We start from the raw sequence: 18,797 nt of genomic DNA on the forward strand, positions 1-18,797 counted from the left end.
AAAATATAAAATGCGGCATACAAAACACAAATACGATATAAAGAATTGCAAAAATTACTACCTGCGTTAAATAACACAAAATAACAACAAAAACTTCTGGAACGATGCGTTCACTACCGCCTCCGTTCGTGCTTTCTAGGTGGCGCAGGCAGCTTTTTCCCCACCTAGAAATTGCATGGTTGCCAACTCTCCAAAATATATGTATCGTCGTAAGTTGTATATACAGGGTGGAACCTTTCAATGTAGATAATTAACTGACACTATTTGTTTAGTAACTAGGTCAATAATTAATTTTTTCTCCAATCACTTGAATAAGACACTATTTTGTCACACTTTTTGGTACAAAAAATAGGCGATTTCGGGAGTCGTCGGTATCACCATGGTAACAGTCCAAAAAGTAGGTACTTTTCGGACTAGTACAAAAAATAATTTGACCTTAAAGATGAATGTTAACCAATAAAAAAATTACAAATAGTTGTCATTGACTTGGGATGCCACTTTAACAAAAACCGTCTATGTCTATTTTTACATTAGTCCACAAGTTTTTTAAAATACGCAAGAGGAACTACACCTGTAATACAAAGTGAGATTTCTGATTTCAAATTCCACACAAGAAGTTCCATTAGCGTATATTGAGGCACCCTTCAAACTACCGTTGCCATAAACCGAGACACCATTCAAAAGTATTCCCTTCCCATCTCTTATATACAGTCAATTCCAATTTTGCCCACTTAACGACAGTTTTGCCAGAAACGCTCGAACACGTCAATTTTAGTTTTGAGAGGGGCACCTAAATTAAGTAATACTACTTACATAACTTTAACCCTGAGGAGGGGGTGAATTGCATCCCAAAAATTTTAAATGGGAAGGGGTAGTAAAAATGTTAAGATAGGTCGAAAGGAATGTTCTTTTTGTTTTCAGAACTGTTGTTATTTTTCAAATCCGATCAGTAGTTCCAGAGAAAACTCGATTTAAATGGATTTGCACAGCCGTTTTAAATGTTTATTAAGTAGGCGTTGAACATCTGACGTAAGTGCAATACGTGCACAAGCAAGGTAGCGAATTTGTGAAGGCAGAATCGCCATTTAAAAGAAAATCTAAACAATTTCCACCCTTTGCGCTATAGTGTAAACGGTAAACCGACATTGTTTTTGAATTTACCACAAAATTAACACACACTCACAAATTCGCTTCATTGCTTGTGCACTTATTGCATCTATGTCAGATGTTCTTTTCTGACATAAGCTCTCAATTATTTCAACTTCATCGCCTACTTAATAAACATTTAAAACGGCTCTGCAAATCCATTTAAATCGAGTTTTCCCTGGAACTATTGATCGGAGTAGCAGTTCAAATTAAACTTTTTGAATCAAAAGTGAACATTCCTTCTAACACAGGAAAAACTAAAACTTCACGGTACATACGAAAAGTCACTTCGCAATTCGCTTCATGTACGATTAACTAATATGGGAACTTCTCACAGTGCTTATATCTAGTGATTGGAGAAAAATGTTATTATTATTATTATTATTATTTTATTAAAACGTTGTGTCTACTACAAATAAACCCAACGAGGGGTTGAACCTAACCTAAAATTTTTTTTTTCCTATATACAGAACGTTACTATTTACGTGTTAACAAATCCAACACTCTGCCCCACTTTAACTCTCCGCTCCGATTAACACTGCAAAGCACTTCGCCAATGCACCACTGATCTTTAAAACTGTCCATTTTATTCATGCCTTTATGCCACGAGAAAGTTATTAAGATTTTGCTTTTAATGCCCTTTAGGTAGCCATCCCGACGGGACGTTGGATGCGTGTCGTTTTTCATGGCGGTGATTAATTGAACATATATATAAAACTTTGCAGAATTAGTTAGAAAATTGATTAAAATATCACTGCGGTTGTTCTCTTTTACTCCACATAACGCGCGTCAACTAGTGATAGTCTTCTACCTTGCCAGATGTTACTTGCCCATGCGATAACAAGGCCCCAAATTTCTTTGGCTAAAGGACATTCTATTATCATATGCCAAACGTTAGCTGTGATCTTTTCGCAAACCTGGCAGTTCTCAGTAACCCTGATGTTTGCTTTGAGCAGATAGGTCGGATCTGCTAATCTGTTTTTCGCAAACCGCCAGCTAATTTCTGCCATTGAACCAGATGTACATACAGCAGTTGAAAAATGATGACCAGTTAGTAGCGTTCTCGGTCCAGTGATTACTTAAGCATTTGTCGGAAGTCCTTTGAAAGTACTCAGCGATGATTAGGTTTTGTAGCTTTCTTCTGTTGCTTTTATTCAGAGTTAATGTGGTGCCTCCAAAGTACTTAAATTTTAGTACAATTTCATGAGTATTTCTGCGGTTTACATCGCGCTCGGTATACAGTGCCTGGAAAAAACCTCTAATCCTTCTGTAGTGGGCTATAAGTTGGTTCCTGACATTCATAGTAGCATTTTCAGGCAAAAGTAAGTCCTGGAATGTATGTTGTTTCATTCGTACGAAAAATGCGTATTCGTAACTTGGAACACCCTTCCTCGTCCCGAAAACGTGCTTTTTTCGTACTTATGAAACAAATAACTATGCTTACACTAGGTATAAAATTTGTTTGTTGGATAAAAGGAAAAAGCTTGGAAATTACTAATTTGTTTAGTAACCACCGTCACACTAATATAATAACTTTTCCTATACTGTAAACTCTGTATTCTCGGCATATGGAAAAAGCTTGGTAATCGATTGCTCGAGGTATATTAGCTTTGTTTATTTAATAAATTAACCAAGAAAAGTAAATTTGGGGTAGTATTGAGTTTTCAGTGCTACAGTTAACATTTAGATTATAATGAAGTTCCCTTTGTTACTACCTCTTTTCATCTGTGGAATGTCAGACGCTATGATTTTGAAAGAAAACAGAAGAGAATCTCGAAAATCTTGTACAGAAAAAATTATTAAAAACATCTTCTATGACTCCACTGCCTTGAATGTCTTTACAGTAGACAGCGATTTGTGTGATAGCGTGTGGAGCCCCTCATTTCCTAAAACGGGGCTAAATGTCAACAAGTATTTTGATCGTCAGTATAAAATTTATCTTACGGATCACGTCATTATGTGCTTCATTGACGTAAACACTTTCAAAGACCAACTAACGCAAGCGAGCAAGTTGAGGATCACAGCCTTCAAAAAAGGCCACGGAACTATACGGCTTTTAGTAATTATCTCTGCCTACTTGAAATCGATAGTCCGAAACATGTTTATATATGTATGGAACTTCGGTTTTTATAATGTCTTCATTTACGTGTACGAAGATGAAGTTTTGCATATGGCCAACCCTTTCGACGTAGGGAATGGATGTGGAGATACACCAACCGTAATCCAAACCTACAGCTGTCATGGTGAAATAAAGGTGAAATACACTAACGTGTCTCTAAACTTACATGGGTGCCCTGTTAAGTTTGGTGAGATGGAAGATGGAATAATGAATGAAGGTTTAGTTCACACATTTGAGAGTAGCTATAGACGCGTTTTTCTTAAACTATTGGCTGAACATTACAACGGTAAACTCAATAGACAATTGATGACTTCCAATTCTGTCGCACAGCAAAGGGTGGTTGCGGTCATGTCTAATATTTCCTTCACATTTACCTGTATCCCAATTTCTGTGGGAACTGTACATGCTTTTTCCTCACCGGTTTCTAAAGTTAGTGTTTTATGGCTGGTACCTCGTGCTCAGATGATACCACCGATGGAGGTAATCTTCGTTACCTTTGAAAAGCAAGTGTGGATGCTAATCGCGGTCAGTTTCATCATTGTCACGGTCGCCTGGTGGATTATTATGTCGTGCCAACAAAGAAGGTGGAATATTGAAAATATGGCAATTGCGATGACAAATTTGACTTCACTTACAATTCTGGGTTTCGTCGCCACAGTTCCGAAATCTGCCATTCTGCGTTGTGTTCTCATCACGTACTTAGTGTATTTTATCCACATTAATTATGCCTTCACGTCCAACTATGATTAATATCTTGACTCAACCGCAGTACGAGTTCCAAATTACTAACTTAAAGCAACTGGCAGACTCGAATCTGCCCATATACGCCCATATTAAGTTTATAAGTCACCAATTTGACAACACCGTCACCGACTGGAAACTGTACCGAAAACTGAAGATGAAAACCATCCCCGTTGAAAGTGCATGGCAGTATCATTTAAAAGTTATACATAATCTCGCCGTTCATCGCAATTGTGCTGTTGTATGATATCAGAAGATCTTTGGCTTGAAATTCAGAAGCGAACCACCAACACTGAAGCAATGATATACACAATAATGGACAATAGCATCACTGGTGAAACGGTTTGGCGATTGCACCACTATCCCAACCACTACTTTAGCATATACATCGAGAGGTTTATCGCAACTATTACAGAATCCGGGATTGGCAACAAAATATACAAGGATTTGAAAGAGGCCGTTATGAAAACGCCGACAGATGATGACGTGAAGGTGGTGCTAACCTTAGGCCATCTATCCTTTGTATTTGCCTTTCTTGGAGTTGGCTTGTCGCTTTCAACATTGGTATTTTTTATTGAACTCGCAATAGCAAGGTGTACCTGCCGTAGTCAGAGACTTGCGCCGTAGTAAGTAAGTAGTTATCCAAGTGCACTTTTTTCATACCACATAAACCGATCTCAACATGTAAAAGAGAGCGTTAGGTATACATATTTCATCCTTCAGAAATTTGTTTACCGCACTCGTCTTCGCGGTTTGTTGAGAAAATCTGCTGTTGCTAGTATAATTGTCTACTTTCATGCATCTTTCGCATGGAATTCCTGCTATTCTGATAAGTGATAGCTAATTATATTGAGGGGCGACTCTTCTTGTCCTATTTAAAGACGACGGAGACGTTGAAATCAGGATACTTGTCAGGTCGTGTGATCGCGCTCGCTAAATTTGCGCATGGTCTGTCACTTCGCACAACACGCCGTGTAAGGCTAGCTTTACCCTAAGTCAACACTTACGTTGACACTTGTATTGGGGTGTGTAGGTAAATTTCTTGCATATTATATGAATTTGGGAAAGTAACACGTGTTGTATAGTATTACGACGAAACAAAGACTATTAATAAGTAATTACAATTTCGATACAAAGAAAATTTACGTATTACACACGCGAATATTTGTTTTGTCACAACAAAACGGCACGAAATGGGCACTCATTACAGCTTTTCCCGTGTTAATCGCACACCATGTCTTATGTAAAATCCTTACAGCTTCTAGTATTACGCTAGTTACTAAACGTTACGTATCTAAAAACGTACTGTGGTTATCGTTAGTGGAACATTACCCTCTTGGTGTTTGCATTTTCTCTTCCTTTCCCCGAGAATCGACACCTTCTTCGCCAGCTGCGACCGAAGACAGAACCTCCGCCACTGCCACCGTTTAGGCAGCAGTGCGGCTACCGCGTCATTCCTTTTTGGACGGTGAACAACGTTTCTCCTCTGGATAGGTCAGATCTGCGTAGACCATTTCTTCTTCCTAAAATAAATTGAATTAACATTTTTTTTACCATTACTGTTACTATTGTGATCCTTTGTCCTTCGATTAAGTATACATCATTTTATTTGTGTTCAGTAGACATACAAGGCCGAACCTGACTCAGATCAAGGTTGCTCGCCACCCGGTGGTGACTTTTGAAAGTTAATGTTTATGAAATGAACGCATTAGTAGAATCATTGAATTTATAACTATCTATAAATTCAATGGTAGAATTACCTTGCACCATATATATAAGAGAAGGTATATATGCCTTGCACTAGTACACTTGAACTACCAAATGTGTGAACATTGGAACTACGTTCTGCAACTGTACCTACTATCCATTGGAACTGTAATGTCACTACTGTTAAGCAGTAACAAGTTTTCTCTGTTGCATTCTTTTAAATTAAGGATACCCGAGGTTAGGTGAACAGAAAGGTATTCAATACTCAATAAGAAAAAGTTTTTGGTTTGTTAGATACAAGTACCTACTGGAGAATTACATATATACGAGGCCCTTTTGTTTTGTGTCTCGACACACTTGTTGCAGTTGATGTCGAGCCTTCAGATCTTGCTGTAAGTAAACTATAAATTAGAGAATATTGGTAATTATTAATTAATTATTCATTGTACCTTACATTGTGCTCTGCAGTTAAGTAAAGATCAGTATATCAGTTTTTGTATTATTTTTTGTGTAGCTACCTATTTATCTGCTGTAGGTGTAGTTCCTTTCCTTTTCAGGATTTTGCGTTCCCTGAAAGGTAGATGCGTATTTACATTTTATCATAGTCAATAATGTCTTGCACTCTGGTGAAGGCTACAACGAGCTAGACCGGTGCAATAGGTAAGTACTTTTCCATATAGCACGAATTGTCCACTGTACGTACATTTTACGTCCATGCCTCAGTTATGTACGTCTGATGTACCTGATGTGTAGGATCACAAACTATGAATTCTATAACGTACAAAGTACGTACGCGGTACTCCAGCAATTTCGATCAACTGATAATTCTGCATGTGATCATGACATGTGCACGCGCTTTGCCCTTTCAGGTCCCAAGACCGGTTTTCCATACTTTCGTTTTCTAATTTCTGTAGCTGGTCGACCTTGGCATTAAGAATAACAATATTATCAATCAAGGCCAGAGTTTCAATCCTTTGTTCTGTAGCAAGAACTAGTAGCTGTACCAGTTTTTGAAATAAACATGGCAGAGAAAGTGTTCAATTATTGAGTGCTCTTGCATAAACTAAGACTATATCCGGGTCTCACATATTCCCATATCTGGGCCAGGTTGATCTCAAATTGAAAACACCTTTAAAAAAACTTTAACACGAAAATCAGGTATATTTTTTATTTATTTATTAATCGTCCCTCTCTCGTTCTGGGCCCTCAAAAGCCTTTAGCCCAATTGCAGAGTGACTCGCATAATTCTTTTTAAAGATGCCCCTGCGGAAGGTCTTAATTAGTTTGGTTTTACAGGTACACCAAGTAGACTTGGTTTCGTATGAAAGGGAATACAAAATCCCTTAATTTTTTTTTATACGACACTCCTTTTTTTTGGATTGGAAATTTCTATAACGGTCCTGTCTTTTCGGGCGATTGTAAGCTGGTACTCTAGTTTAGGTCAAGGGAGTAGGATAACTTTGTCTCTTGCTGCACTCCATGCTTTTGCAACAACGGATCTTTGGCGTTGCCTGTTTGATACTTAAAAACAGTCCAGATGAAGTACGCTTCTTGGGCACCTTTAATTGATTTAAATACTTCTCCAAATCTTTTACGGTCTTTATGCTAATGTCACTTCCAAACTCGGTTATTGAAGTATTCTAAATCCTTGTTTAAGTTGACTGCGAATACCTCGCTGGGCGATGTGGACTTGCTGATGTGATAGATGTTACTCAGCAATCGTCTGGTATCGTTCAAATCTTCACTGTAACGATCTATGTTCTGCACTTCTTTCCTTCCTTAAACCTTGACAAAACGAAGGCAAAAGATCGCAGTACCTAACTCCAATTGTAGTTGACTCAATCGTATGTTCCTATTCCTTCTAATCAACCTATTTTTCGTGCAGCGAGAAGCCAATTCTGGCTGTAGATAGTGAATCGGAAAACACTTCTTCCATGCTGTCATCTTTGCCTATAACAGGCTTAAAATATCTGGTTGAAGGACCTTTCTAGACCCGTCTGCTCTAAGATCCTGAATTGTCTCATCTGCAAAACAGACAAGAATAAGGGAACAATTGAAGAACCACAAGGTCACATTATATTATACAAACAAGTGCAATGTTGACCCAACTGAGTTCAATGTCGGTATTGTAGGGTAAAAACTCTAAGAAGTGTGAGACAGTGCGAATTTGAGTTTTAATATATAATAAAAGTAAGTTAGTCACAGTGTCATACGAATGGTCGATTGTTTTTTCATCACCATGTATATAAGTTAGTCTTAAAATCGTGTGAACTTAGAAACGGAATGGAGAGAATGACGAAGATAGAGAGCAGACGGTCGCCATTTGTTAAGCGATATCATTCTTCTTTAAACACTTGAAAATGCCGGCCCGGGTGGCGCAGTTCAGTTAAACCCCGCCCACTCAAAAATAAAGGCAAAATAAAAAAAACAATAATTAGTAAATCACGTGGTGCTTCTTGTAAAATAGTGCGAACTTGTGTTACCACGATTATTTGGCACACGGGCAGCGAAGCGAACAGTTTTACCGTGTATGGAGTTCATCGAGGGCAGAAATTTCGCTGTAAATCAACATAGAATAGCTGTACCAGGTTGGCGACCTAGAGTATTCATCAATACATCACATTGGGAAGCAATGGACGCGAAATAGCTGTTTTACATGATTTTGGGGAATTGCGTCATTTCACCCAAAGCGAAGGATCCTATACCGGATTCACAGCAAAGCCAACAGTTATACCTTTCGGTAACATTCTATTGAAGTGATCACAGAACATTTAATATTTGTTGTTTCAAAATTTGTCTTTATTATAGTGAATATATTTAAAGTGACTTACATAAATTGTACAACAATTAATTATACAACTTTTTACGTTACTTGTTTTCGTGTACATAAAAATTATATTCAATAAAAACCTACATTTGATATTTGTAGACACGTGGATATTGACGCGCCCTTTTAACAAAAAGTATGCGTTCTTCAATACTTTCAATTTTATTGCAGTTAGAAAAGTAACATTATTTTGGTCTTTTTTGAACGAGCTTCATATATGTTTTGAAATACTAAGCTCATAATATATGTGTTTGGTTAAGTAGTACATTTAATAATATGCATTGTATTTCCTAAAACGGCGTTCCATACACTGAGTGTTATATAAAAAAAACGCATTCCAATTTACAGTAAATATGCGCAAAAATTACTTTCCCCGTTGAGCAGTCCATGTCTCTCTGCTACTTCCTCACTAATACCAAAAGAGCCACGAAGAGAACAAGACGTCAATCTATCACGTGCCCCTGGCGGCGAAAAAGGCGACCGCCTCTTTCTCTAGCCGTCGATCTATTTTATTTAACAAACTTCCAAAGAAGTCTAAATAATCTGGAGAACGGCTGCTCCTACGTTCTGGAATGTTTCGGCATATCAACTAAAAAAACGCGCTTCTAATTGAACCGTGTGGTTAATCAGAGACATTTACCTTTAATAACGTACCGAGATTAGTAGAGCTTGTTTCCTATACAAGGAACAGGGGCAATTCCTTGTGGTCTTGTGGTAAGCGTGGTTACGAAGATTTTTGGAATGCGCTACAGCACTTGAAACGATTCATGGTATTACCAGGTTGGCAAATTCCAAGGATTGGATGTGGTCTTGATAAGTAGGCGAAATATGCTAGAGCTGATATTCCAAGGCACGAGGGTGGAAATATTGATCTGTTTTCTCAACCCCATAGGACCCCCGCAACCGTTTCGTAAGACGGTGGATTACTTCTTCAAGAAGGTAAGTTGCACGAAGACGTTATCGTGCAAGTACCACCATCAAGTTCGCACGATAGAGCAAGAGTTGCCTAGGACTGTATCTCCGTTACAACCGTCGTCCGTGTTGCGAGGCGCAACAGTTTTAAGAGGGGGTAGTGTAGCGAATATACCAGAGATCAGCGAAGGCGGATATGACGCAACCCTTCCTGGAAAAATGACGTGTTTGTTTTAGAACATTCTATTGTCGTTTCCAATATAAGCAAAATGTAGCGCATTTTAGTCAGTTCCAACTTCGATGCGCGTGTGTGATGAAATAAATACTGTTTCAAATAAATCCATATAAGGACTTTTATTAATTTATTGTTAGTTATTGTAAATAAATAACACCACTATTTGTTTTACTACGTCAATAATTAATTTACTTATACTATAAAATTTGTTTCTGGACAAAAGGAAAAAGCTTGGTAATTAATATTCGTTTAGTAACTACAGTTACACTAATATAATCACTTTTCCTATAGCGTGTACGATGAATTCTCGGAATATGAAAAAAGCTTGGTAATCGATTACTCGAGGTATATTAGCTTTGTTTATTTAATAAATAAACCTAGAAATTAGGTAAGTAAATTTGGGGTAGTAGGTATTGAAATTCAGTGCTATAATTAACATTCAGACATAATGAAGTTCCCTTTCTTACTACTACTTTCCATCTGCGTAGTGGGGGGCGCTATGATTTTGAAAGAAAACGGAAGAGAATCTCAAAAATCTTGTACAGACAAAATTATTAAGAACATATTCTATGACTCCACTGCCTTGAATGTCTTCACAGATGACAGCGATTTGTGTGATAGCGTGTGGAGCTCCGCAATTCCTAAAACAGGGCTAAATGTCAACAAGTCTTTTGATGATCAGTATAAAATTTATAATACGGATCACGTGATTATGTGCTTCATTCGTATAAACTCTTTCAAAGAGCAACTAACGCAAGTGAGCAAGTTGAGGCTCACAGCCTTCAGAAAAGGCCACGGAACTATACGGCTTTTAATAATTATCTCTGCCTACTTGAAACGGGGAGTTAGAAGCATGCTGCCATATTTATGGGGCTTGGGTTTTTCTAATATCTTCATTTACGTGCATCAAGATGAAGTTTTGCATACAGCCAACCCTTTCGAAGTAGGGAATGCATGTGGAGTCGGGCTGCCAACCATAATCCAAAACTACAGCTGCCATGATGAAATAGAGGTTAAATACACGAACGTGCCTCTAAACTTAAACGGATGCCCAATTAAGTTTGGTGATGTGGAAGGTGGAGTATTGAATGAAACTATACTTCACACATTTGATATTAACTATAAACGTACTTTTCTTAAATTATTGGTTGATCATTATAACGGCAAACTCAAGAGACAATTATTGACCTCCAATAGCATCACAGAGCAAAGGGCGTTTGCGGTCATGTCTAACATTTCCTTCACACTTACCTGCGTCCAAATTGCGGAGCAAACTGTACATGCTTTTTCCTCACCGGTTTCTAAAGTTAGTGTTTTATGGCTGGTACCTCGTGCCAAAATCATACCACCGATGGAGGTAATTTTCGTTACCTTTGAAAAACAAGTGTGGACGCTAATCGCCGTCAGTTTCTTCATTGTCTCGGTCGCGTGGTGGATTATTATGTCATACGAACAAAGAAAGTGGAATATTGAAAATATGGCAATTGCGATGACACATTTGACTTCAATTACAATTCTAGGTTCCATCGCCACAGTTCCGAAATCTGCCATTCTGCGTTGTGTTCTCATCACGTACCTAGTGTATTTTATCCACATTAATTGTGCCTTCACGTCCAACTTGATTAATATCTTGACTCAACCGCAGTACGAGTTCCAAATTACCAACTTAAAGCAACTGGCAGACTCGAATCTGCCCATATACGCTTATGTTAACTTTATAAATTACCAATTTGACAACAACCTCACCGTGTGCAAACTGTACCGAAAACTGAAGACGAAGACAATTCCTATTGCAAGTATATTGCAATATCATTCAAAGGTTTTCCTTAATCTCGCCGTTCATCGGAATTGCGCGGTTGTGATATCCGAGGACCTTTGGCTTGAAGTTCAGAAGCGATACAATACTGAAGCAACGATATACACAATTATGGACAATAGTATCACTGGCGAAACGGTTTGGAGACTGCGCCACTATCTCAACCACTACTTTAGCGTTTACATCGAGAGTTTTATTGCAGCAATTACAGAATCCGGGATCGGTAACAAGATATACAAAGATTTGAAAGAAGCCGTTGTGAAAATGCCGACAGATGATGACGAGAATGTGGTGCTAACTTTAGACCATCTATCCTTTGTATTTGCCTTTCTTGGAGTTGGATTGTCGCTTTCAACATTGGTATTTTTTATTGAACTCGCAATAGCAAGGTGTACCTGCCGTAGTAAGTAAGTAGTTATCCAAGTGCACTTTTTTCATACCACATCGATGCCAACATGTAAAAGAGAGCGTTAGGTATACATATTTCATCCTTAAGAAATTTGTTTACCGCACTCGTCTTCGCGGTTTGTTTAGAAGATCTGCTGTTGCGAGTATATTGTCTACTTTCATGCATCTTTCGCATGGAATTCCTGCCATTCTGATAAGCGATAGGTGCATAAAAGGAAATATAAAAAACAGCTAATTATATTGAGAGGCGACTCTTCTTATCCTATTTAAAGACGACGGAGACGTTGAAATTAGGAAACTCGTCAGGTCGTGTGATCGCGATCGCTAAATTTGCGCATGGTCTGTCACTTCGCACAACACGCCGTGTAAGGCTAGCTTTACCCTAAGTCAACACTTACGTTGACACTTGTATTGGGATGTGTAGGTAATTTCTTGCATATATGAATTTGGGGAAGTAACACGTGTTGTATAGTATTACGACGAAACAAAGACTATTATTTACGTATATCTGTGCTATTAATAAGTAATTACAATTGCGAATTGGTCTTTTGTCAAAAGAAGAAAATCAGTTCGCATCACAACAAAACGGCACGAAATTGGCACTCATTACAGCGTTTCCCGTGTTTATCGCAGACCTTGTCTTATGTAAACTCCTTACAGCTTCTGGGATTACTCTAGTTACTAAACGTTACGCATCTAAAAACGTGGTGGTTATCGTTAGTGGAACACACCGTCTTGGTGTCTATTAAGTATACATCATTTTATCTGTCGTCAGTAGATATACAAGGCCGAAGCTGGCTCAATTCAAGGTCGCTCGCCACCTGGTGGTGACTTTCGAAAGTAGGTCAAGGTGAAGGTCGCGTGTCACGTGGCGGTGACCTTTGAAGTAAGTCAAGGCAAAACTCAAGGGCGTTAGAACATCGGGGGTCAATGGCCCAATTTTTTGCTGTGTCACACTGTACTCACTCATTGAAAGTGAATGACCCAATTGTAATGTCATTTATTTTTCTTTCCAAGGTCATCAAATTTTAATAACCTCATTTTTTGCTGAGTAATATCGCATTTGCAACAATCATCAGAGGTCAAGGTCTCCATTTCTGTAATGTCATATTTCATTTTCAAGGTCATCAAAGTACAATAATTACCTCAAATTGTTTATTCTGTAATAATTCATTATCAAGGTCATCAGAGGTCAATGGTACTATTTTTGAGTTGTTTTATTTAATTTTCAAGGTTATTAAAGTTCAATAACCTCCATTTTTTGCGGTATAATATATATTTATAATCACAAATGACGTCAAAGTATCGTAATATCATAATATAACACAAATACTATGGTAATACTTACCCAGGTGTGTTTGTACTTACGGCAATTTCATAAGCTCAGTTTTAGTCACAGGCTGTTTTTCCATATATTCAAATCAAATATTTTTCAATTGAATTTTTTTCATAAATGAAGAAAGAAATTGTGGTTAGGTGTGCAACTGCTGTTGGATATACCCATAAATTTATCAAATGAAAATAGCAACATAAGCAGTGAAAAAGAGGAAGTAAAATCGTATCAGCAGGTAAAAGTAAATTACATACACCCAGCGCAATAAAACGATTTAAACAATTCTCTATTTCCAAGAGCCAAAACCGTTAACCTCCATTACAGAAAATGTCCACGACAAGAATGGTTTTGGTTTAGGCTAGAGGTAATTTTTTACCAACATTTGGAGGCTCGCGATTTTCGAGCACTTGGTGTGTTATCAGAGTGTCATTTATGTACGGTATTTTTATGTAACACTGTCGTTAATGTTTATTAAATGAACGCATTAGTGCAATTACCTAGCACGAGTGCACTTGAACTACCAAATGTGTGAATATTAGAACTACGTTTTGCAACTGTACCTACTATCATTGGAACTGTAATGTCACTACTGTTAAGCCGTAACAAGTTTTCCCTCAATAAAAAAAAGACCTTTTACTTTGTTATATACATGTACTTCAGAATTATATCATATACCAGACACTCTTGTTTTGTGTCTTGACCCATTTGTTGCAGTTCATTGCCGATCCTTCAGATCTTGCTGTAAACTATAAATTAGAGAATATTGGGAATTATTAATTAAATATTCGTTGCACCCTAGATTGTGCTCTGCAGTTAAGTAAAGATCAGTAAATCAGTTTTTGTATTATTTTTGTGTATTTGTCTGTTTTTGGCGTGGTTTCTTTTCTTTTCAGGGTTCTGTTTGTTAAAAGCAAGATGGAAACTTACATGGTCTTGGAGGAGAATTCAAATGTTAGGAGAAAACATGTGAAGGTCAGTGAATCGCAACTCATATATCACACATACAGCTAATTTTTTTAAAATAGGAGTTTGCATGCAATGTAATTATTGAGTAGTTCAAATGAGTAATAGATAAAATTGACAGCTGTCACATTTTTAAAAATACCGCCGTCCAATTTAATTTCGAAGTGATTGCTTAGAATGTCAAGAAGGGCACTTTGAACATTTACGTAGTTGTTTTCGTTATTTATTTTCTTATCTTCTTAATTTATGTATTGAATAGATCAAATTAGTAGAATACCAGGTGCACATGACCTACAAATAATTGAAGGTTGGTTCACAATGAGTTGTGGTGTCAGCGCGTGCCCTGTGAGGTCAAGTTATCGTAAGTTTAAGAAAAATGTATCCTAAAGTTGCTATGGCCTCACTAAAAAATCTTACCGAGTGCTCTTCATCATGAAGACTATAGAAACCGTTGCCGTTTATAGTCTCGCAAGTTGCGCGTTTTGCTTAGGGGAATGTGAACCGCGCACACCTCATAGATTGATGCGTTTTTTTTAATCGAACATAGGAAAATTACATTGCATACAAAAGCGTATGTTCGCATTAAAAAAAAACTCACTGTATATTCAATTTTATTAGCATAATCTTGCTCCCAAAATTTGTAGCATGCGCCCTCGTTCGGGAATTCCAAGCGTATAGTTGAGAGTCGAGAGCAGTACCAGCTTAGAGTGTCGTAACTCATTTGGCTTCAGTTTTTCCACCCCTGTGATCGTCTCTTCACGGCGAAAATGTTAGTCAGTACGCATACACACTTCAAAACAATTCTATAATTTCCACGCATGTTTAAAAGGTTGATCAAATGTTATATGAATACTACTTCTGGCCTAGTTAAAACATAATCATAAATTAAGCAAACATTACACCAAAACGTAAACGATTTCATACAAAAGGATAACGGTATCAAATATGTGAATCTGCATTACGGTTAAATCAAGTCAATTTCAAAAACAAAGATTGAAACTCACAAAAATATAAAATGCTGCATACAAGACACAAATGCGACGGAAAGAAATATTATTACCAATAACACAAAATAATGTAACGGAAATGCTCCAGAATTCTCTGGAATTTTCTACGCGTATTCGAGCATGTACTGGACTTACATTGCTTGCGTGTATAAATGGAAGAAACGATGCTCAATTTGCTCCAGCAAATCCAAAATGGTCAACAGGTGTTGCAACGAGAAAATGAAGAAAATTCTAGAAATATTCAAGAGAAGTTCGAGAAGTTGGAAGAAAATTCTAGAAAGATTAATGAAGAAAATTCTAGAAATTTTGCAGAGAAGTTCGAGAAAATGGAAGAAAATTCTAGAAAGATTATCGAAGAAGTCTCTAAATCAATTGAAGAAAAAGTTGAAGATAGAATTACGGAAGTTTCCAAAACATTTAAAGCAACATTCGTTGAGATTGAGCACAAGTATGAAGAGCTGCGCGAGCAATTCTTGCGACTGACTACGGAAGAGCGTACTAGTAGTGCCCCAGATGAATTACTGATGGACCGTCTTCTTGAGGTGCCACAGCCTACTCATTACAAGAAGGTTGACCCAGAAACAAATACAAGAGTAGAAGGCGACGTTCAGCAAGCCCGAGTAAAGCCACCTACTTTTGATGGTAAGATTCCTTGGACCACGTACGTTCGACAGTTTGAAGCAGCGGCTGCGGCAAATAAATGGACTCTTCAAGACAAAACTACAGCCCTGATTCTTGCTCTGAGAGGAGATGCTCTGGATGTGTTGCGGACCATCCCCGAGGATCAACAGAACTTCCAACAAATAGTAGCGCGACTCGAAATGCGATATGGCGATAGACACCTTCAGCAAGTTTACTATGCCCAAGTCAAGAACCGAATGCAGAAACCTGGAGAAAGTTTGCAGGAACTTGAAGCGGACATCGCTAGACTGATTCGATTGGCATACCCTACGGCACCGGAGAGCTTTCTTGATCAACTGACTGTACAAACATTTATCGATGCCGTTCGTGATGGAGATGCCCAGCATGCTTTGAGACTGGCTAGGCACGACAAAATTGAGAAAGCTTTGGCCCATGCGTTAGAATTCGAAGCCGCCAAGAAAGCTAGTCATGGAAGTGCGCGAGTACGTATGGTGGAACCTCGCAGTGACAGCCAGGTAAGAACCATCGAAGAGGAAGGTGGTTCTGAAAGTTTTGAAGAAAAGGTCAGTAAAGTAGTGGTAGAAAAGGTCAGTAAAGTAATGGAAGAAAAGGTCAATAAAGCAATACAGTCACTGGCAAAGAAACGTGAACCACGATGTTGGAATTGCGGCGAGATTGGACACGTTCGCCGCAACTGCCAGAAACCATTACAGCAGTCGGAAAACTAAGAAAGGTCGACAGGAAGGGGCTATCGTCCTGCAGAAACAAAGCCCCGATCTTCACTGTAAACATTACGTCGTCTGGAAAAGTTCTGAGTTTGTACATCGACGGCCGAGTTAATGAAGAAGACAGATCCTTGCTAGTAGACACAGGTGCAACAAGAACTATTGCAAGACCAGAGTTATTGAAGAATCATTCTCGGATCTCATCTTCGACCGTGCAGTTAAAAACAGCAACTGGTGAAAGAATAAAAACGCACGGAGAAATACAAATGTCTGTCACCATCGGAAAGACCACCATCAATCACCAGGTGCTAATTGCTGATATTTCTGATCAATTCATTTTGGGGATGGATCTTCTTAAGAAACTCGGAGCTGTGTTAGACGTGAAAAAGGGCGTGTTAAAGGTCGGCGATGAAGAACTCCCTTTCCATGAAGACAAAGAAGATGTCATCCGCCTGTTAACCACTCATGATGTCATTATACCCGGACTTAGTGAAAAAATTATAATGACCACTTTAGATGGATATTGTCGCCAGGGAAGCCTACGGATAGTCGAAGCACTAGACGAAAAGGAATTTCTAGTGGCTAGGGCTCTGGTAAAAGTTCAAAATGGCGTTCCGATTCGAATTATGAATTTGAAAGATAGTCCTGTTAAGCTAAGCAAACGAACTGCAGTTGGACAGTGTGTGCCCATCTCGGCTATTCGCTCTGTGAGATCGGAAAATCTATCTAAAGGAAAGTATCCAAGAGAGCTGATAGATATGGTCATTAAAAACACTCCAGATTTGGACAATAGACAACGACAAAAAGTGAAAAATATGCTTGTGGAATTCCGAGATGTGTTCGCGGTAAACGACCAGGACAAGGGCAAGACAAGCATAGTCACCCATAAAATAAATACTGGCAATTCCCACCCGATTAGACAACAGCCAAGGCGACTCCCCTTGGCTAAACGAGACGAAGCTGAGGAGATTATTAGAGACATGAGAAAACAAGGTGTCATCGAGCCATCGAATAGTCCTTGGTCATCACCGATAGTGCTTGTAAAGAAGAAGGATGCTCCACAAGATTTTGCGTTGACTACCGTCTATTAAATTCGGTCACCAAGAAAGATAGCTATCCACTGCCAAGAATAGACGACACCTTGGACACTCTATCTGGAGCCCAATGGTTTTCCACACTCGACCTAAAGAGTGGTTATTGGCAAGTGGGGATGGAATCGACAGACCGAGAGAAGACCGCGTTTTCTATAGGCTCTGGACTTTGGCAATTCACAGTAATGCCTTTCGGATTGTGTAATGCCCCCGCGACGTTTGAGAGACTTATGGAAGCAGTTCTAAAGGGACTAACGTGGCAGACATGTCTGGTATATTTGGATGATGTAATTGTCGTAGGAAAAACTTTTGAAGAACACCTAAAGAACCTGAGAGAGGTGTTTGGACGATTACGAGAGGCCAATTTAAAACTAAGTCCCAAGAAATGCTTTATGTTCCAAAAAGAAGTTAAATATTTGGGGCACATCGTATCTCGTGATGGTGTTACAGCTGACCCAGAGAAGATTATAGCGATTCAAGAGTGGCCGATTCCTGAGAACAAGCACGAGATTCGAAGTTTCCTCGGTTTGTGCACCTATTATAGACGATTCGTGAAAGGATTTGCCAACATTGCCAAACCATTAATAAAGTTGACAGAAGAGGGCAATGAGTACGAATGGAGTGAAGACTGTCAAAGAGCTTTCGAACATCTCCGGCAAGCTCTTACTAGCGCACCTATCCTTGGCTACCCCAGAAATGAAGGAAAGTTTGTGCTAGATACCGATGCCAGTAACACCGCCATTGGAGCTGTTCTCTCTCAATTGCAAGACGGACAGGAAAGAGTCATTGCCTATTTCAGCAAAGTACTGTCGAAACCCGAGAGGAATTATTGTGTGACTAGGCGAGAGCTCCTGGGTGTGGTAAAGGCATGCGAACATTTCCATAAGTACCTTTACGGCCGCAAGTTCCTGATAAGGACAGATCATGCAGCGCTAAAGTGGCTCTTGCAGTTCCGAAACCCAGAAGGACAGGTGGCAAGATGGTTAGAACGTCTTCAGGAATATGACTACGACATTGAACACAGGGCTGGAAAAGTTCACAATAATGCAGACGCTTTGTCAAGAAGACCGTGCAAGGACAACTGCACACATTGTTCTAAAATAGAAGACAAGATGGACCATCTGC

This window comes from Photinus pyralis, unplaced genomic scaffold (assembly GCF_008802855.1).
Source record: "Photinus pyralis isolate 1611_PpyrPB1 unplaced genomic scaffold, Ppyr1.3 Ppyr1.4_LG9, whole genome shotgun sequence".
NCBI lineage: Eukaryota > Metazoa > Arthropoda > Insecta > Coleoptera > Lampyridae > Photinus > Photinus pyralis.